This window comes from Cynocephalus volans, chromosome 12 (assembly GCF_027409185.1).
Source record: "Cynocephalus volans isolate mCynVol1 chromosome 12, mCynVol1.pri, whole genome shotgun sequence".
In the NCBI taxonomy this organism is placed as follows: domain Eukaryota; kingdom Metazoa; phylum Chordata; class Mammalia; order Dermoptera; family Cynocephalidae; genus Cynocephalus; species Cynocephalus volans.
Window position 1 is genome coordinate 55,382,738 of NC_084471.1, and position 23,040 is coordinate 55,405,777.

General features: G+C 39.1%; 1 protein-coding gene across 2 annotated transcripts in view; it reads right to left on the bottom strand.

Annotated features, from left to right (window-relative positions):
- Positions 1-15,031, bottom strand: part of MSRB3 (methionine sulfoxide reductase B3) — a 198,488-nt gene extending 183,457 nt beyond the window's left edge. For both annotated transcript variants that reach the window (XM_063075719.1, XM_063075720.1), the window contains exon 1: positions 14,873-15,031. The gene's annotated coding sequence lies outside the window, so the exon portion shown is untranslated. The remainder of the gene's footprint in view (positions 1-14,872) is intronic.
- Positions 15,032-23,040: the final 8,009 nt, after the last annotated feature.

Consider the following 23,040-nt stretch of genomic DNA (forward strand, 5'->3'; position numbering starts at 1 on the left):
TGAATGGCAAAGGTCACACAGGCATCTTTTTGGTTTTTTTTTTTAATTCAATTTTATTTATATTTATTTTTGTGGGGTACTGAAGTGTGTTGCTTCAATACATGCATATCCTGCACAATAGCATAGGATATAAGGGTAGATAGCATAGTTTTGTCCCCAGCAGTTCACCCCTAATGTTCCTGCCTCCCCCACCTCTCCCAGCCTCTGGTAACCCTTATTCTTTTTTTTTTTAAGAAAATGTAATTTTATTAATATTATTTTTTACATTCTAGAATGTTGGTGCAGAGCAGTTGGGAGGGAGGGGAAGAGGGGAAAGGAGAAGGAAATGGGATGGAAGAAAGAGGAAGGAGGAAGGGTGGGATTGAAGCCCAAAAAGGCATCTTTATCATTCCATTTCTGAAGCTGGGTGGTGGTACCCAGATTTTTAAAAAATTATTCTTCATGCCTTATATAGACATACATTCTTTTTGCATACATTATAATAACAAAGACAAAAATTACTAATAAATTCTGAGGGCAAGAAAAGATACTATTTTTTACCTGTCAAATTAGTGAATTTTTTTCTTCCTTTAAAGCTCATGGCAGAGATTTTCTTTTAAATGACAAGACCAACAATAACTAGTTTTAAGAATTAAATATATTTCTAGGATTGTCAGAGGCAAATTCCTCCAGTAGCGTATCCTGCTAAAAGAAGACTTTTCCCATCTGAGATACATTCTCAAGCATAAATAAGCAGTTCCTAGCTGCACATTTATAAAAACAGATGTAGTTTCTAGTGGTTAATGCCATTATTTCGAACGGGATATTCAATATGATGCTTCTACACATTGTAATCTATCCTTTAAATAAATATTAAATCTTTGAAAGTGTTATATAACTTTGTTTATGGATCTAATTATCGGGCACACTAGGCTACAAAGTTCAAACATAAGATCTTAGACATATAATAACATTTATAGTTAGTTACACAAAATAGCCAACTTGGACAAAATATAAGAGAAGATATAATTTTGTATAATTGATTAAACTTTGTAATTTTCTTTAAAGATTATGGAAGCTATCTGGAGACTTTTAGACAATCCACAAATTTAAAGAATCTTAAAACAAAAGCAACATCAGGTATTACCCAGTCTACTGCATTCATTTTGCAGATATGAAAACTGAGATACAAGAAACTTAAATGACTTAGGCAAGAACAGGATTAGGAAAACTCAGTCTTCCAATTCGCCAACCAACATTCTTTTCATAGCTGATTCCCTTGCTACATGAACATATATACACAAGATTGCAAATACGCAAATGAGCCTGCAATTTTTCAACTGGCTCTGCACACAGGTAAAAATCCTCTTACTCACAACTCATCCTCTTCCTGGCCCCCTAAGATGGTCTGAATAGAAGGCATAATCACATCTCAAGAAATCGGAAAAAGGACTATGGTGTACTTTTTATTTTTCACTCTCAATTACTGTCAGACCAGAGCTTCAAGACCACTTGTGGCCTCTCACCCACTGCCCTATCTAATCTCCTGGACTGGGTACAGGGAGATACACCCTACCTTTCCTTATTTACATACCACTAATCTAAGATAAAAGGAGTATCCATTTATAACAGGCACTATTGTTCTCCCCCAAACCCAACCAAACTCAGATTCTCTGACAACCAAACACAATAAAAACAAAACAGAAATGCAAGAACAAACAATAAAGTTTAGGGCTCTCTAATTCATACAAGGGCTGTCCTGATTTTTTTCATAGACTCTACCATGTGGCACAAGCCTATTTTCAATAATGCCATAAGTTTAACAGATGTACTGAAAAATTTTTCTTGTCTTTAAATTAAATGACTTACTCAAGAAACCATAAGGATTCATTGCATAATTTATAGTAACAAGACGTTATGTCATAGCCATTACTGAGACTGCTTGTGTACTTATATGCAAATCACCTACCAAATTTCACTTAAAATAGGACCATAGCCCTAAGAATGATACTGATATACCTGAAAATGCTCTTTTTAAGAAGTATCTATATACTGCATCTGACTTCTAATCCCCGAGACTGTTTAATAGCCCAGTTTTAGCATATAGCACATTGCCTAGCATGGAACAGGCAATTGCTATTGTAAAAGTATGTTAAGAAGTTTTCCTGTCATTTCAAAATTTCAGCTATGGCTCAAATTTTCAAACAAAAGTATCCCCCACATTCTGAAGTGAGACAACAATGAGCAGCTGAAAGTTGAGATCAAAACTTTCCTGAGAGTATCTACAAAGCAAGAAATCAAAGGCTGTCTATAAGACTCTATTCTATAAGTTAGGCTGGCTGGTTAGCTCAGTTGGTTAGAGCAGAGTATTATAATGCCAAAGTCAAGGGTTCAGATCCTCATACTGGCCAGCATCAAAAAAAAAAAGGAAAGAAAGAAAAAAAGAAAGACTCTGTAAGTCATAATTTCTTCATATGTCTATTTTCCAAACATATGAGAATTATTTTATATTTTAAAAACTCATTTCCAAGTTTTATAGTGGCTTTCTTTTATTACATATTTTCCCAGTCAACAGCTCCTAAAAGCACAACTACGCACAGGTGATAGGGTCCCCATTTTTTTTAAAGGGTTAGAAATTATTCTTAATACTGTATACTGCACGGCCCGTGTGCGGACTTGGCGGAAGATGGTTGCTATGCGGTTGCCAGAGCGAGTTGGGAAGGGCTAGAACGGGACCTAAGATTGGGGGAACACATCCAGATGTGGAATTACTGGGGAAAGTCACAGTGATGCTTTGAAAAGGACTCTGTCGTCTGTGCCTAGCAGACACCTGGCAGACTTCCTGGGCGAGGCGGTGCCGAGCAGGGTCTTGAAGGCCCAGCTGATAGAGGAGGGGTGCAGAAGACACGCCCCAGCCCAGCACAGTGCGCACAAAGGGGGGAGACATGCGGCCAGGGAGGCGGAGACTCGACAGAAACCACACACCCGGTGGGGTCGCCACTGCACGATCTAACAGCCTGGGCCAGAGCACACGGAAGGGGAGAAGTCCTGCACAGGAAGTGAAAGCTCAACAGAGATCACACACCCTGTGGTACATGATCCACCAGCCCAGCAGAGTACAAGCTGACCAGAAAGGTGAATCCCCGGAGAAGCCGAAGACCCGAGGCAACCACACACACAAGACACTAGAGGCCAACTGAGCAGTCACGGAGGGAGCCATACCAAATTGGCAACCACAGCAACATCCTAGTTAGTCATTAGTCTCAAACCGGTGGGCTGTGAAACCCCCTGCCACAATGAATAAACACCAAAAAAAGATACCAGAAATACAAAAAATCAAGAAAGTACACCACCAAAAGTTAATAAATCTCATACTCTAGATCCTATAGAACAAGAAGCCCTTGAAATAACTGACAAGGAATTTCGAGTGATAATTCTAAGGAAACTGAATGAGATACAAGAAAACTCAGCTAGACATCAGGATGAAATGAGGAAAAGTATACAGGATCTGAAAGAGGAAATGTACAAGGAAATCAATGTCCTGAAAAAAAATGTAGCAGAACTTGCTGAACTGAAGAAGTTATTCAGCGAAATAAAAAACACAATGGAGAGTTTAACCAGCAGGCTTGTCGAAGTTGAAGAGAAAACCTCTGAACTTGAAGATGGGCTGTTTGAAATAACACGAGCAGACAAAAAGAAAGAAAAAATAATCAAGGACATGGAAGAAAATCTGAGAGAGATATCAGACAACCTCAAGCGCTCAAATATCCGAGTCATGGGTATTCCAGAAGGGGAGGAAAATGGAGATTCCATTGAAAACATATTCAACAAAATAGTGGCAGAAAACTTCCCAGGTATAGGAAAAATCACAGATCTTCAGATCCAGGAAGCTCAACGATCTCCAAACGTATTCAACCCAAAAAGGCCTTCTCCAAGACATGTCATAGTCAAATTGGCAAAACTCAGAGACAAAGAGAGAATCTTAAAAGCTGCAAGAGAGAAGCGTCAAATCACCTATAAGGGAGCCCCAATCAGGTTAACATCAGACTTTTCATCACAAACCCTAAAAGCTAGAAAGGAATGGGATGATATTTTCAAAATACTAAAAGACAAAGGTTGCCCGCCACGAATACTCTACCCTGCAAGGCTATCCTTCCGAAATGAGGGGCAAAGAGTATATTTCTCAGACAAACAAAAACTGCAGGAGTTCACTACCACACGACCACCCTTACAAGAAATCCTCAAGGGAGTACTGGGTTTGGTTCCTGAAAAATAACTACCACTGCCATAAAAACCCAAGAAAAATCTAAACCCGCTACTACAATAAAAATGGCATTCATGAAGAGAAAACAAGCTAACAAAAACACTATCTACAACCTAAGGAACCAACAAACACAGAAACCAAACAGTAAATCAGAAAGCAAGGAACAAAAGACACCTAAGACAACCAAACAACCAATAAAATGCTAGGAATAAATCAACACCTTTCAATAACAACTCTTAATGTAAAAGGCTTAAATTCCCCAATTAAAAGACACAGACTGGCTGACTGGATCAAAAAGCAGGACCCAACTATATGCTGCCTACAAGAGACCCACCTCACCCATAACGATTCACACAGACTAAGAGTGAAAGGATGGAAAAAGATTTACCATGCAAACAGAAAAGAAAAATGAGCTGGAGTAGCTATTCTTATATCTGACAAAATAGACTTTAAACTAAAAACCATAAAAAGAGACAATGAGGGACACTACTTAATGATAAAAGGACTGATCCATCAAGAAGACATAACAATCATAAATATGTACGCACCCAATGTTGGAGCAGCCAGATTTATAAAACAAACTCTATTAGACCTAAAGAAGGAAATAGACACTAATACCATAATAGCAGGGGACCTGAACACCCCACTGTCAATATTAGACAGATCATCTAGGCAAAGAATCAGTAGAGAAACACAAGATCTAAACAAGACTCTAGACCAATTGGACTTGGCAGATATCTACAGAACATTCCACCCAACAACCTCAGAATATTCATTCTTCTCAGCAGCACATGGATCATTCTCCAGGATAGATCACATATTAGGTCACAAATCAGGTCTCAATAAATTCAAAAAAATTGGAATTATCCCATGTATCTTCTCAGACCACAATGGATTAAAACTAGAAATTAATAACAAATGAAACTCTGGAAACTACACAAACACATGGAAATTAAACAGCATTCTACTTAATGACATATGGGTCCAAGAAGAAATCAAGCAGGAAATCAAAAAGTTTATTGAAACTAATGAAAACAATGATACATCATACCAAAACCTGTGGGATACTGCAAAAGCAGTATTGAGGGGAAAATTTATTGCATTAAATGCTCACTTCAGAAGAATAGAAAGATGGCAAGTGAACAACCTAACACTTCACCTTAAAGAACTAGAAAAACAAGAACAATTCAAACCTACAGTTAGCAGACGGAAAGAAATCATTAAGATCAGAGCAGAACTGAATGAAATTGAAAACCAAAAAACAATTCAAAAGATCAACGAATCAAAAAGTTGGTTTTTTGAAAAGATAAATAAAATAGACAAACCATTAGCATGGCTAACAAAAAAAAGAAGAGAGAAGACTCAAATAACCAAAATTAGAAATGAAAAAGGCGATATTACAACTGATTCATCTGAAATACAAGGAATCATTCGAGACTACTATAAACAACTATACGCCAACAAATTTGAAAATCTGGAGGAAATGGATGAACTTCTGGACACACACAAGCTCCCAAAACTGAACCGTGAAGACGTAGAAAATTTGAACAGACCAATAACAACAAAGGAGATTGAAGCTGTTATCAGAAGGCTCCCAACAAAGAAAAGCCCAGGACCAGATGGATTCACAGCAGAATTTTACCAAACATTCAAACAGGAATTGACACCGATTCTTTACAAACTATTCCAAAAGATTGAAACGGACGCAAATCTCCCAAACTCATTCTATGAAGCAAACATCATCCTGATACCAAAACCAGGTAAAGATATAACCAAAAAAGAAAACTACAGGCCGATATCCTTGATGAATATAGATGCAAAAATCCTCACTAAATTACTAGCAAACAGAATACAGCAACACATACGAAAAATTATTCATCACAATCAAGTGGTATTCATCCCAGGGATGCAAGGTTGGTTCAACATACGCAAATCAATAAATGTGATACACCATATTAATAAACTCAAACACAAGGACCATATGATCATCTCTATAGATGCTGAAAAAGCATTTGATAAAGTTCAGCACTCATTCATGACAAAGACCCTCTATAAGTTAGGTATAGAGGGAAAGTATCTCAACATAATTAAAGCCATATATGACAAACCCACTGCCAATATCATCCTGAATGGGGAAAAGCTGAAAGCTTTTCCTTTAAGAACAGGAACTAGACAAGGATGCCCACTCTCACCACTCCTATTCAACATAGTGTTGGAAGTACTAGCCAGAGCAATCAGAGAAGAGAAGGAAATAAAGGGCATCCAGATTGGAAAAGATGAAGTCAAACTGTCCCTGTTTGCAGATGACATGATCCTATATATCGAACAGCCTAAAACCTCTACAAAAAAACTGTTGGAATTGATAAATGATTTCAGCACAGTAGCAGGATACAAAATCAACACACAAAAATCAGTAGCATTTCTTTTCTCCAATAGTGAACATGCAGAAGGAGAAATCAAGAAAGCCTGCCCATTTACAATAGCCACCAAAAAAATAAAATACTTAGGAATTGAGTTAACCAAGGATGTGAAAAATCTCTATAATGAGAACTACAAACCACTGCTGAGAGAAATTAGAGAGGATACAAGAAGATGGAAAGATATTCCATGCTCTTGGATTGGAAGAATCAACATAGTGAAAATGTCCATACTACCCAAAGTGATATACAAATTCAATGCAATCCCCATCAAAATTCCAAAGACATTTTTCTCAGAAATGGAAAAAACTATTCAGACATTTATATGGAACAATAAAAGACCACGCATAGCCAAAGCAATGCTGAGCAAAAAAAATAAACCTGGAGGCATAACACTACCTGACTTTAAGCTATACTACAAAGCTATAATAACCAAAACAGTATGGTACTGGCATAAAAACAGACACACTGATCAATGGAATAGAATAGAGAATCCAGAAATCAACCCACACACTTACTGCCATCTGATCTTTGACAAAGGCACCAAGCCTATTCACTGGGGAAGGGACTGCCTCTTCAGCAAATGGTGCTGGGATAACTGGATATCCATATGCAGGAGAATGAAACTAGATCCATACCTCTCACCGTATACTAAAATCAACTCAAAATGGATTAAGGATTTAAATATACACCCTGAAACAATAAAACTTCTTAAAGAAAACATAGGAGAAACACTTCAGGAAATAGGACTGGGCACAGACTTCATGAATACGACCCCAAAAGCACGGGCAACCAAAGGAAAAATAAACAAATAAGATTATATCAAACTAAAAAGCTTCTGCACAGCAAAAGAAACAATTAAAAGAGTTAAAAGACAACCAACAGAGTGGGAGAAAATATTTGCAAAATATACATCTGACAAAGGATTAATATCCAGAATATATAAGGAACTCAAACAACTGTACAAGAAGAAAACAAGCAACCCAATTAAAAAATGGGCAAAAGAGCTAAGTAGGCATTTCTCTAAGGAAGATATCCAAATGGCCAACAGACATATGAAAAAATGCTCAACATCACTCAGCATCCGGGAAATGCAAATCAAAACCACATTGAGATACCATCTAACCCCTGTTAGGATGGCTAAAATCCAAAAGACTATGAACGATAAATGCTGGTGAGGCTGCGGAGAAAAAGGAACTCTCATACATTGTTGGTGGGACTGCAAAATGGTGCAGCCTCTATGGAAAATGGTATGGAGGTTCCTCAAACAATTGCAAATAGATCTACCATACGACCCAGCTATCCCACTGTTGGGAATATACCCAGAGGAATGGAAATCATCAAGTCGAAGGTATACCTGTTCCCCAATGTTTATCGCAGCACTCTTTACAATAGCCAAGAGTTGGAACCAGCCCAAATGCCCATCATCAGATGAGTGGATACGGAAAATGTGGTACATCTACACAATGGAATACTACTCAGCTATAAAAACGAATGAAATACTGCCATTTGCAACAACATGGATGGACCTTGAGAGAATTATATTAAGTGAAACAATCAGGCACAGAAAGAGAAATACCACATGTTCTCACTTATTGGAGGGAGCTAAAAATTAATATATAAATTCACACACACACACACACACACACACACACACACACACACACACACACACACACAAACCAGGGGGGGGGGAAGAAGATATAACAACCACAATTATTTGAAGTTGATACGACAAGCAAACAGAAAGGACATTGTTGGGGGGGAGCGGGGGAGGGAGAAGGGAGGGAGGTTTTGGTGATGGGGAGCAATAATCAGCTACAATGTATATCGACAAAATAAAATTTAAAAAAATAAAATAAAATAAAAAATAACAAAAAAAATGAAATGTAAATTAAATGTCATATGACTAAGAATAAAAACTACTAATTTTGAAAAAAAAAAAAAAAGATTGGTCATTTTAGACAAATGTTATGAACAAGGTTTCTATTTTTAGAAACCTAGAATCAGGATATACTGTTGTTCTAGAAGCTAGACCCTAAGAATACACTTCTTATACCAATAGTCTTTCTCTGTTTCACCTGTAGTCATCTCCATGTTTTATAAACCTCTATAATCTGTGTTCATAAAGCCCTTTCATAAAATAAATTCCCTCAGTTTTCCTTCAGGAAGCCAGATATTAATAAATTGTCCTGAAGTTTCCAATATCAGATCATACAAATTACAGGTAACAATGCTGCTCCAGGCTACCATAGCCAAGTGTCAGAGCTCAGGGTATGATGGCCAGGGTAGCCAACTCAAGTTTATAGGTGACACTTGAAGAGATAAGGCAAGCAACACATTCTGTATAAAAAAAAAAGAGGGAGGAATGTGATTTATCACTAATTTTTAAATTTCAAATTAGGAAGTTGTCAGCAATTATTTTATGGATAAGAATCTGACCATGATAATAAAGAGTGCTCAGAAAGGACCAAAAAGAAAAGGACAAAATATACAAAATGTACTCCATCTGGTGGAAATCACATCTTGTTCACATTCTGTCCATTCTTGGGGAAGACGAAGGGAGGAGCAAGGAGGAGCATGAGACAGAATGTGTGTTCAAAGCTAACTGAACAACTTGGAAGCCCAGATGATGAATAAGGAGTTAGTTCTTTATCTTAATTAAGAAAGGTGAGAAGCCACTGAAAGAGGGTTAAGCAAGGCAGTAGCAGCAACAATTTTGCAGTTTAGGAAGGTCATTCTGAATGCAGTATCCTTTATTCAATGTTTCCCATGCATTATCTGTTGAGTTGGTAAATGTGATGTCCCCTAAACAAGGAAAGCTCATGAAAAGAATGCCATATACTGATTGGGCATCTGTTAAAGCCACATCACATTCTATCTTCTTTATGATGCTCTTCCTGTACCTGTCCTTTTACTCCAGCCAACAAATTCTCTCTTCTTCCCTTTATTTTTAACCCTCCTACCTCGTACACGTTTTACTTCCAGCCCTTATCTCTACCTGCAAGCTCCAATCTCGCACTTCTGATTCTACTACACATCTACACATGAATGTCCTACCAGCACCTCAAATGTAAGAGATATAAAACAAAACTTATTTTTACCCATAAAAATGCACTGAGTTTACAGTCTCTCAATTGCCCAGGCTACACATGTTATCATCACCTTTTATTCATCTCTTTCTTTCCCAATATCCAATGAACTGTTTATTTCCGTCCAATGTACTTCAGCAACACTTCTCCAATCCTATTGCTACCATCCTAGTTCAGGTCCTCATTCTTTAACAAAAACCCTTACAACACTTCTTTATTGCTCCTATCGTTTCTTTCCCAATTCAATTCATCCTTTGAACAATTAGATAATATAACCTATAACTCTGATTATGATACTTCAAGAATCAGAACACTTTAATCTCATAGCTTATTAACCCAGTCCTAATTACTTAGTGTAGCATTAAAAGTCTTCCATATTTTATGCCAAACCACCTAATTTTCCATCTTTATACTTTATCTTCCCACTATTTCCCTTTATATTTGCTCAATTTTTTTCTACACCTGCCCTCTATATCTGATCTGTGATAAATACTGGGCACTCAACAAAAGTTGATTCCCTTCCACATGAGTTTGCTATACTCTTCTTCTCCGTGCCATCTCAGTTTATAGGAAAACATCCTATCTTCTATATATTTGATCTTCACACAGGAAATTAGAATGTTCACGGAAAAGCCTGTAAAACCTAGAAAACAGACAAAGACTAAGAAAGAAGGGCAGTGTGATGGAGATCCAATGCCAAAAGAGAAAGGTAGTGGCAAGCAGGATACTATAAAAGCATCAGAATATTTGAAAAAGTCAAAATCATTATTCTTAAAACAACGGATGCTTGAAGCCTATCAGAATTCTTCTAGGTGATGCGCTGGTCTACTGGAATTTATACTCTAGTGAAGAAAATGAATACATATGGATTTAACTGTAATGCAAGATATTAAAAGTCACATTCCAATCAAGGTTCCAAAATGCCTTAGAAGCAGAAGGAAATTACAAACTCTATGAGATGAAGAAGACTTCACAAAAAACAACGCAGGCCTTAAAGACTTCAACCTGTTATGGGAGAAGAGTTCCAGGCAGCAGGAACAGCCTAAAGGAAAAATCAAGATAGAAAATTCTAGGCATGTGTGAAAAACAGGAAAAAAAACCTGATGAATTCTTTGTCCCTAAACTATTACTACTTTGAATGTCTCTATCATTTACACAGTTTTAATGAATTTATCCTAAAGACCTATTTGAGTTTAGCATTTTATTCAATGAATTCCTGAAAAACTACAGATCATTATCTGCAGAATGGATCATCATTAGACAGGATTTTTACAACTAAGTTGGATCCCAAGCATTATAATTTTTGAATGTGTTGCTACACTTAGTTTACTCCCCAAAGGATTCAACTTCAGCATTCTTGCAGCAGTATTATCAGTGCTAAGTAACATCCTAGAAGCCCACTGAGGGTGTCACATACTTCTATATACACATTACAATCAATAGAAAATTATTCATTTTAAGGACTAATAACCCTATAATATAAAATGTAAAAACACAAAATCAAACCATATAAGTGACTGTACTACATATTACAGATAACTCTAAAATTAGAAGAGACCTTAGGGAAAATTTAGATCAAGTATGGGACCCAAACTGTTCTATCAGGTTCTTCCTCTCAGGAACTTAGGATCAAGGCTCAATAATTTAATCTCTCCTTGTGCTTGGAACCAAGGGACACATAAGTACTCAGGAGCTGCTGAGCAGTCACATTCAACCATGGAAACCAAAAAGGAAAAAGAAAAAAGTGAGCAAAGAGAGAACATCGAAGCAAAGAAAGCGAAGACTAGAGACAGGGAATGTTCCAGGTTTCCACATCCCTGGTCCCAGTCCCTCAGAAGTTCTGTCTGCATTTGTCTTCCATTGATCTTCCAACAAATTGTTTTCTTTCTTTCTTTTTGCTAAAACTAGTTCAAGTTCATTTCTGTTACTTGTAACAGAAGCTTAAATGAGGCAATAAGCAAAATGTTCCATGAAGTCAATTTATAATTTATTACTGGGCTACCTTTTCTATACTTTCTTTTCTCTTTATTTGTATTTCCTTAAAAACCAAAAATATGACTTCAGTATGCCCATAGAGGTGAACATATGAACAGGGATCAGGGATCAGAGATCGTGCTGAACATTTTAAAAGGAAAATCCATAATGCCCAGGAAGGAGAAAATATAGAACATTGAAGGCAAAGCCTTAAGATATTTGTACGACAATAAGAAATGCTACCTAACGATTGGCAAATTAAATAGCTGATTACCCTCCTATCTAAAGCCAATTTGTCTGTGTAAATCAAATAGGTCGATCCCATGCAGTCTTCTCTGAGGCAGGATCAAAACTTGATAACCCCATAGAGAGCATTTCATCTGGAATTCTTCCAGATAACTAGCCACAGCCTACCCAACCACAGGAAGGTTTGGGTGCTCTCTGATGGTATCTCTAACTGGGACCCAAATAACAAAGCTGAGTATCAAACTGTCTTAGGGCCTGGCCTTATGTATCCCCAAAGAGCAGCTGGGCATTTAACCTATGACATAACCAGATCTTTCTGCTATTAGATGAGGGGAAGAAAGTAACAGAAGCTTAATATTATAGAACTCTGCCTAGGTAGGTATGCATCTGTGTGCATGTGCCAGGTATCAGGACAATCCTGAGGCAGATCTGAGCTCCTCAAAGCTAGATCCACACCCATCAGATCTGACTACAGGAAGACCAGTTTAACATGTGTGGCAAGTCAGAAGTTGACAATCAGAAGATTGAACTAAATGTAGTGGGTGCCTCTGCAGGGTTATATAAACAAAAACAATATTATAGGATCCTGGAGTTAGAAGGGACAAGGAAACTATATCCAACTTCATAATTTGACAGAAAAGGAAGCTAAATGTTGGAACCAAATTCGTCAACCAAATCCCTGACTATAATAAGTTATCCAGGTAAAGATAAAATCAAAGGGATTGTGACCAGATTATGACAGAGAACCAAAAAGCATTACTTCCTATAGTTGCTCTTTGATGGTTTAAAATCTATTTTAAATTAATAAATGATAAATATATTATAAAAATTGATGAATCCTACTGTTGGGATATTCTCTGGATATTCTTATTACTTGATCAAAGCAGCAAAGATTTATAATTTAATTGGTTGTTATTTTAGTTAAAATATTGAAACAAGCACCTGTAAAAGCAAAAAGCAGTGTGTTGATTCAAAATCTCTAATTGAGGTTGTATGATGCAACCATGGCAGCCAGGCAGTTTAGACACTGTGACAAAATTCTAAATAACAAAGAGCAACTTATTTTAATATAAAAAAATTCCAGACATTCACATAGGGCCCCAATAATAGTCACCAGAAATTAGATTGATATACCAACTGGGATCAAAATGAAAAGAATATATGTTTAAATGGTCCAAATACAAACTCAGTGTTCAAAATTACTGGCAAGGGGCCATAGAACAGTGGATTTCGGTCTTCAACGACTTTTTGTTTTTTAACCACAAGTATTAGGTAAGTCAACACATTACTCAAGCAAAAAAAAAAAATTGCATACATAGTCCTTGACAGTACAATCCACTCTTTATCATCCAGCACAGTATTTTTAGATGCCCACTGATAAAGTGTGAAATTAGAACCTGTTGTGTCTCCCAAGAAGTGCAATTAAAGTTACTCCTAAAATATGAATCTATAAAAAGGAGATCTTTTTGGAAAAACAATATTATTCAGAAACAAACATGAAACTATCATTGCTTAAATCAGTATTTATAAACTGCACATTTACTAAGGTTAAAAATTGTAAATACCCGCCATTAATCCGAATGGAGAATTTTATAAGTTATATAAACCTTGAAGATTTTTTTATAGACAAAAGTATCTTTTAAAATCTTTTTTGTCGCCAGTGCTGCAAATGAAAATATGAAGAGATAAACCAAAGGGTGCTGGATATAATCGATGCTTAACAGAGTCAGCTTCCAACTAATTTATAAGTTATAGTCAGCCATATCTTTTTATGACAGTTTAGTCTATCGGTGGCAAAAACAAAAGCAAACTAAAATCTTCTAAGAAATCTCAGCTCTGAGTAATTAGGGTTTCTGTCCTTCCACGCCAGATAAAATTAAGAACCAACAAGGTTTGATGACTAGTTACTCATCACAAATGCTAAAAGTTCATGCAATTTCACAATTTGCCTTAAACCCTACATTTGTACTTTCAAATAACTGCTTTTTATAATAGTCTTATATAAAAAATTTCTCCCTAATATTTTCCACATGATTCACAGGAAATTGTCTTTTACAATTTTACTGTTATTTAATTACCACGCTTCAGAATTACCACGCTCAATTGATAGCCCTAAACCAAATAAGGCAGGAATGGCGCTTTTCATTCATATAGTTTGACTTGAAATGGTCTAGTGCAAAACTTTAAAAATAGACTTGGCTGCCTTTTTCCGCTTAAAAACAAAACGAAACTGGTACCTGGCAAAATCGGGGTTCTGTTCGATTTTGGCCTGTGAGATGCCAGCCGGGCCCGCGGGAGCCTGGCCCGGCGCCGCGGGCGACATGGAGGGCGGGCAGGCGGCGGCTGCGCCCTCCTCACGCCCCGGCAGCCCACTCCCCTCGCAGACGCGCAGCGGGACGCGCGGGCCCGGCCGGCGGATTCCCACGCCCCGGGCCCGTTATCTGGGCGGCAACCTCGGCGGGGCCGACTGGCGCCGAGCAGGGGGCCCCGGGGTCTCCGCCTGCCGCGGGCCCCACGCCCTCCCGAGCTGGGGCCGACGCCCCCTCCCTGCCTCTCCCGGGCTGCCGGGCCAGACCCCTCCCTCGGGGGCCCGCGCCGGGCGAGAGGCTCCCGCGGGCTCAGGTTCGCTCCAGGGACAGGATAAGGTGTCAGCGAGGCGGCCAGACGCCTCCCGTCGGCGTGAGGGAAGGCAGCCTTGACCTCCTTCCACTCGGCCCCTCACCGCCGGCACCGGGCGCAACGCTTCAGCACCCGTCCTGGGCTCAGGAAGGGGGTGTCCCTCGGGAGGCTAAGGGGGGCGTAGCCGGCGCTCGGAGGGGGGCCGGGGTCGGGGTCACACCCTAACGTGGCAGGAGAGGCTGGGAGGGGTGAGGCGAGGTGGGGAGGGAGCCCGAACTTACCCGACCGCGTGGCTCCGGGCGCCGCGGCGGCGGCCAGGCAGAGGCAGAGGCAGAGTGAGAGGGGGCGCGGGAGGGTCTGCCGCCGGATCATGGAAAGGCCAGGGAGCCGCCGCCGCCGCCGCCGCTGTCCGAGCTCCTCTCCCTCCCTCCCACCCCTGCTCCGGGCGACGGACGGGGCGGCGGGAGGCATGACGGGAAATTCCTGGGCACGGGCAGCCGAGTCCAAATATGAGCATAGGAGACGAGCGAGGGACGACCGGGGAGCGCGCCGGCCGCGGACGGGGCCTGCTGCCCGGGCCTCGGCGGCCGCCAACTCCCTCCTCCTCCCCCTCCGCCTCCAAGGCCGCCCCGAGGCCGCTGACCGCCGAGCGCGACCGCGAGGTGGCCCTCTGCTAGGGGACATCCCTTTCCAAAGTTGGGGCCCGAGAGCAGAGCCGAACAGCCCCCTCGCGCCTTCCACCTGAGACCCTTGAAGGCGTAGGAAAGGGAGAAACTACCACGCAGAGAGCAGACAGCGAGCCACGGGCCTGTGGGAAGACGTGCCAGGGGGTGAGAGATTTCGTAGTGAGGGGATAAAAAGTTCTGGCAAGTACTTCTCCAAGGCTGGGAAAGTGGGTCAGGAGCAGCCCTGCCATTTATGCAGGTGAGCCATCCTATATATATATACCACACCAGCACTGTAGTACATAAAACCACCCGCCTGCGTTCCAGGTGAGAGAGAGAGAGAGAGACAGGGTGTGAGTGTGGGTGTGTGTGTGTGCGTTCTTGGCCAAAATTGCAAAACAGCCCTTCCCAAACTTATATTTGAACACCATATATGGAGTCGAGGCAGGCTGACTGAACAAGTTTTTCACGAAGCTAAATGCTGAAATTTACACGGGTCTTTCTCTCCACCTCCAACCTCTATTCATTTCCACCCCCCACCCCCACCCAACACACACACACACACACACACACACACACACACGCTACTTTTGTTTTATTGTAGATTGTCTAAATAGTGCAGTGTTGAAATTTTTTCCAAAGGTCCCACACCTCTGATGACCAACAATGTCAGTACCAGATGTTTAGTTACAGGCCCAAGCCTGGAGTTGCCTGACTTTTCTGGGGCACTTATAGCACCTCAGGTAATCAAGTCCAAATGACCGTTAGCATTTCAAGACAACATAATTATGTCTTAATTACTATATTTTTTACTTAAATTAATGGGACAGGACCTGGAGATGTAGGATGTTATGTAATTACTTATGAACATTTTAAGATACTACAGAAATGATTTATTGATGCAAAATACTTAAGGGGTAAATGTCAAACAGATTTCGAGTGTGGATTAATCTAACATGAACTAAAGTGATGGTAATTTGTACATCACACTATTTGTTTGAAAATGCTATATGTGAAAATCAGAAAACTTATTTCAAAACAAATTCAATTCTGGCAAAATATTAAGGCCTGTAAGCCAAAAAGCAGTCCATTCACAAAACATCTGGTTTTGAAAAACACCATATCCCATGAATTATGCCTGGCAAATGGGCAGATTTCACCCTTAATATGCTGGCAGTGATAAGGGACTTAGGGCAGATGACCTGGGTAAACTAATGGTAAATATATTGTAATTAGTAAATAAGGGATTTAAATGACACATACATAACATTATTATTCAATTCATTACCTAGAACTTGGGTAGTTTGAAGGAAATATCAGGAAACTCATGAGTATTCCCTCCCTTTCCTCTTTTTTGTATATTTAACCTTGTATTACATAAGCATCTTTTTCTTACTCCCCAACAACACCTAACATAGTTCTTTGCCCGTAGTCTAAATATTTGTTTAAAAACAAAAATAAAATGAGCCCAGCAATTTGTAGACTGAAATATAGGAGCTCCCTAAATGTAGAGAAAAGTAGGTCTCAAAGAGTGTAATAATTATGACTATATTTAAAATATCTTAGTTGAATGACGATTTACAAAAATGTAAAATTATAAAGAATGCAATGTCATTACAACCTAATTCATGTCACTGTAAGTGAAGAGTTAGTTAATTGTATTGACTTTGCAGACTTCACTGTCAGCAATACCAAAAGCTATTGTAAAGACTTGAATAAGTATTTTAAGGAAGGGAAAAAAGTACTAAAGTTACTGAGTGCATAGTAAGCGCCAGATACTGTGCTAGATGTTTACTCCTGGTATCTCATTTAATCCTTACAAATATCTCTGGTATCTCATTTAATCCTTACAAATATCTCTGAGCTTATTACTTCTATCCCTGTTTTACAACTAAGGAAACTGGGCCATAGATAAGTAATATGCTACCAGGAAAGGGTGAAGTAGTATTGGAACTCAAACCTCATTCCAAAGTGTGTGTATACTTTTGACCATTCTAGTCTGTCCTATTTACTCTATATTTTAAAAAAAAAAAAGCATTCAAAAACTGTATTCATTGGGCACTGGGCTCTTGCAGTTTTAAGTAACTGATATGCACTAAGGTTACCTCAAATAACCGAGGTAAAGAATACATGTGGAAATAAGACCAGAGGCTTAACTGGCTTGGCAGATCATCCTTTGTGGGCCTGGGAGTGGGGCTTGGGCCTTTGATTAACTGGGGGAACAGGAAGGGTACCACCCTCTGACCACATTCCTATGAATTTTGTTCTTTGACACTGATATTTTAATCATATATTTCACATAGCTTTCTCTAATGTCTTTTTTATTATAGCCTGAATAACAATCATGTTAACATTGTACTTTAAACATTGCTTGATTTTAAGGTAGAGGACCCAGAGGAGGTAATTGCTTCTGCTGCTTCTTATACTATCTCTTCCCCCAACTCAGTGGTATGCTGGTAAATGTTTAACAACCAGATCTGGAGCCAGGGGTGGGGATGGGGCGCACACACACCTGATCTGTAGAATTAACCAATTTATGTGGTGTAAATACTCCCACCAACTTGATGTCTCTGCAGGCAGAGCTGTGAGGAGATGCAAACAACCAGCTCTCAGGGCCAAAGAGCCAGCTTTTGCTCCAACTCCTCATGAAATGTCTTCAGAACACAGGACTAACTCAAGTTGCACAACCACAGTTCTTTGTCTCTCTACCTGTCTTTCCACTTCTGCTCCCACAACCAGTTGCCAGCTGTCTCCATATATCTCATAATCAAATGCCACAGGGGAGAGAATCTGATTCTATCCCCATCCTTGTATAAGTCTTTCTCAGAAGCCACTGAACAGCCAATAGATTGGCCACTCCTGAGCCAGGAGTCCACTCCTAGTTCTTCTCTTGTGGCTAAGATGGAAGGGTCACATGCTATAGAAGATGGCCACTTGTGCTTAAAAAAAAAAAAAAAAAAAAGGCTGTTTTGCTATCTTCTTACGGGGTGGTACTTGGGGCAGCCTCTTTCAAAAGGACCATGTAAACATGACAGGCAGCCAAGCTGTAACCTCTCTGACATGCTATTATTAGCTCTTTAATAAAATCCCCTCAGCTCCTGCACAAAGCTTTGGGACAGCTCCCACTCCACATACTCCAAGGAACATCTTGGGCAGATGCCAACAATTGCAAACATAGAATGGACACATTAGTACTAGATACTATTCGAAATGCCTTTAGCCAGGGCCAGAAACCCTAAGTTAGTACTTAAATTCAATGAACATTTATCATGTACCATTGTTCTAAATCAATTAATGCTTAATTGGACAGTAAGAGTAATACCTCTTAGGGGTATGTAACAGACTCTCCAGAGGAAGATTTTTCAAACTGCGCTCAATCCAAACTCCTAAAAACTCTGCTTTCTTATCCTGGAAGTAGGATTTTATCACTCACCCCTGCTAAGAACACTTTTCTACCAATGGAAGTGTGCCTCCTGCCTCAATGCGCTGCTGTGAGAATAGGATTGAGAAAAACTATTCTCAACATGAGGGACACAAAGTCAATACTTACTGGCTACTGGAGACACCTGAATTTTTCTCACAAATTCTGAAAAAGGATTTCACTGCCATGACATCTTTTCAGCCCCCAGTCACTAAACACACTAAAATAACAAGAACCCTCTACCCAGAAATCGGGTGTGACTCATAAGCATAGATAGAACACCAAATTAAAGTGAACATTTTCTTTCTTTTCATGGTAAAATGGTTTGCCTACATCTCAGATAGCATTTTTAAAATTTTACACAATTGAAGGCATCTTTTTTGTTGATTAATTCTGGAGAGATGTGAAATATATATTCCCATGACTGACATGCTACCTGATTCTACCAGCTTTGGCTTCGGATATGCTACACCAAGTAATAAAAATTTAACAGTATTTTCAATACTGTGGAGAATTAAGTAATCCTCTCTAGACCGGCAAAGCTGCTTGGCTTTTGGCAAGATTTTATAACATAAAGTGGTACATGCAAAATCAACTACATACACACACACAGAATCAGGGGAGGGGATGAGAATTAACTTTTTAAGTGGTACAGAAAAATTCTGATGGGAGACTTGATTCTGCTCTTCTTTCACTCAGTCTCTGTTCCTAAGTGCTTCCCATATTGAGAGCATCTCACTTCATGGTATCTGTGTCCAATGTCTAAAGGTATGTATTTTTCACACAATTTGTCCCTAACTGCAAATCAGATCTTCCATCCATTGTTCATCCAAAGTGGCTACAATCTGATTCAGTGGTAGAAGAAACTCTTACTGTACTGGGCATCCAGGAAAATGGGACATGTTCTCCAAAATAGTGCCTCCTTAAGAAATTTTCAGCAGTTTTACCTCTGCCTAACTTTCATTAAAAGACCAACAATTAAAACCTGAGCCACACAAAAAGCCTTCCCTAGAGAATCAGCAGCAAAGCAGCAATTTAGATCACAGGGCTGATCTCCACAGAAAGCTCCCCCAATTTTGGAATTGACCAAAGGACAATAAATTAGTTCCAGTGCAGAGTTTAAGTGGTGGTGGTGGATAATAATCCAACACAGAACTGAAAAACAGAAAGAAAAAAAAAAAAAAACCACACAGATCAGAGACAAAGCTCTGACATTAACCAGTAAAGGTCTAACACCACCAAAGAATACCTATAAAACCTAGAAGAGGTAGCAGTCTCCTCAAATGCCCAGGCATCAGCATAAAGATACAAAGATAAAGAACAGAGAAGTATGATACCATCAAAGGAAACAAACCAAACACCAGCAATAGACCCAGAAGAACAGTGGATTTATAAAATGCATGACAGAGAATTCAGAATAACCCTCTTAAGGATGTACAGGGGGTCACAAGAAAATACAGATAGAAAATTAAATATCTGGAAAACAGTCCAGGAGCAGAATGAGAAACTTGACAAAGGAATTGGATCAATTAAAAAAAAAAATAGAAATTCTAGAAATAAAGAATACACTATCTGAACTGAAAAATTTGATACAAAGCTCCAACAGCAGACTTAAACTGAGGAAAGAATCAGTGAGTTTGAAAATAAAACATATGAAATTATCAAACCAGAGGAGAAAATGAAAAAACAATAAGAAAAAAATGAAACAGAAGTACAGCAAATACGGGATTCTCTCAAGCAAAATAACTTCTGCGTAATTGGCATACCCAAAGGAGAAGAAAAGGAAGAGATGTAGAAAGCATATTCAAGGAAATAATTGCTAAAAATTTCCCAACTATGGAGAAAGAGGACAGCATCCAGGTACAGGAAGCTCAGAGGTTGCCAATCAATTTCAATCCAAGGAGGAACACCCCAAGAAACATCCATAATCAAAATTATCTAAAACCAAAGACAAAGAAAGGATACTAAAAGCAGCTAGAGAAAAGAAACACATAACATTCATCAGATCTCCAATACATCTCTCAGTGGATTTCTCAGTAGAAACCCAACAGGCCAGAAGAGAATGTGATGATAAATTCAGAGTGCTGAAGGAAAAAGACTGTCAGCCAAGAATTCTCTATCCATCAAAACCTTCAAATATGAAGGAGAAATAAAGTCTTTCCCAGACAAACAAAAGCTAAGAGAATTCACCAACACTAGACCTGCCTTACGAGAAATGCTAAAGGGAGTTCTTCAGTCTGAAACAACGTGATACTAATGAGCAGCAAGAAAACGTTTGAAGGTACATAACTCATTAGTAAAGTAAATTCACAGAAAATCTCAGAATACTCCAATGTCATAAGGGAGTTAAATAAACTGCTTACATCCTTAGTGTGAAGACTAAAGGACAAACCTAACAAAACAACATCAAATACAACCACCATATAAGAGACAGGCAATATTAGAAGATGTAACATGAAACAACAAAATGTCAAAAAGTAGGAGGGAATGACACCAAAGCATAGAGTTGGCTTTAGTTCTTTCTTTCTCCTTAGATATCAAAGTTAATAGTCTAAAATAATCTGTTATAACTATAACACATTTTTTGTAAGCCTCACAGTAACCGTAACACAAAAACTTATGAGACACACTAAAAATAAATAGCAAGAAATCAAAATAAGTCAAGCACAGAAAGATAAATACCCCATGGTCCCTCATAGAAGCAGAGAGTAGAATAATGGTTACCAGAGCCTGGGAGGAGAGGGGGTGGAGTGGGGAGGAGAAAGAGTGGACTAACAGATACAAAACTATGCTACCTATCCTAAGTGAACCATTGTGCAGTATATGAATGTATTGAAACAACACACTGTACCCCACAAATATAAATAAAATTGAAAAAATAAATAGATAAGTACAACATCTCAAAAAAAAAAAAAAAAGGAAACATGGATTGGAGGACACACAATTTGCCCATCATCCCCCACCTGTACACACGAGCACACACACTCAAATGTATGAGTGATCAAGCAGCAAAGTTTTTCCCCATGCAGCCCAAACCTGTGGCCTTACTTGATTGGACAATGTATGGTATGGGTGGGAAGGAGGAAAGGCTCAGACTGTAAGACCCCTTCAGTGGAGGAGTAGGGGCAGTTGAAAGATTCAAAGAAGGAGATCCATTTGAGGTGGTAACTCAAACCTGTGGGCAGGTCAAGCAGGAGAATTCAGGAAGGTGACTCTCACCATCTACAAGCTAAGTTTCCCTTGGAAACTTCCTCTGGGTGATGCAAAAGAAAATCAAAAGTAGAGCAGCAGAGCATTAACCCTTGTCTCTCCTACTTTGCAATTCTCTTTGATAGTGCTTTCACCAGGCCCTGGTGTCTCATTTTGAGGAGACTGAAAAGTCTAAGTAGCAAGAAGAAAGGGGTATGATTTCATCCCACTTCTCTTGTAAATACAGTGACAGACTATGATTCACAATTAATGATCAACAGTACCCAAGAATAGCCCACAGTGAAGCTAGAGGCCATAGAAGACCTACAGTCCACACCCCTGAGGAATATTTTGGAGAAGGGAGGTAGAAGAGAAAGTAAGGCTAACCTTCATGATTGCCTTGTGGTTTAGTGAAGGCTGCCCCTGAGCAAAAGTGAGTCTTGCAAATTCCTGGGTAATAGACATAGGTAGTAGAGATATGGGGGAAGACTTGGCCAGACTTGGATATTGACTGAATTTTCAGTACTAATAGAGAAATTTGAAAAGGAAACTAGAGTCTTTCTCCTTTTGTGACTGCTCAAAGTGTAATGGGGACTTCATAAGTACTGTTGACTGACCCTTTAAGTGGTGGTGGTGGTTGAGGGATGATTAAGGTAGAATTTATATATGTTTCAACTCTTATAGAGAAAACAGACCAAATGAAACTATAGCCACTTATCTTCCCATGATAGCATAAAATTTTTTAAAATTTTCTTCTAAAAACCATTATATTCTCCTGTCAGTGGTAACAGACAGTTACAACAAGAACTACAAGTAAAATTGGCTCATATTAATAAAAATATTGAACTATTGCAACCAAAGCTCTGAAAAACCCAAGATATTTAGTGGAAAGAAACTCTAAAGAGACATTTATTATAGTGTTTGAAGTAAAATCAAAGCATGAAAACAATAAAAACGTCTTCCAAGTGAATAAAATGGGGCTCAGCTAATTTCATGTCAATAGGGAAAAATACACTGGAAAATCTATTAAGCATTGATATTATTAACATGAATGAAAATAGCTCTGAACTATTTCCAACTTTGCCTCTAAAATTCCCTTGGCCTGATGGCATAACATATTATTTCCTTTTCTTGTACACTTGGAAGTAGCACACCCATTTCAATCTTTGTCACT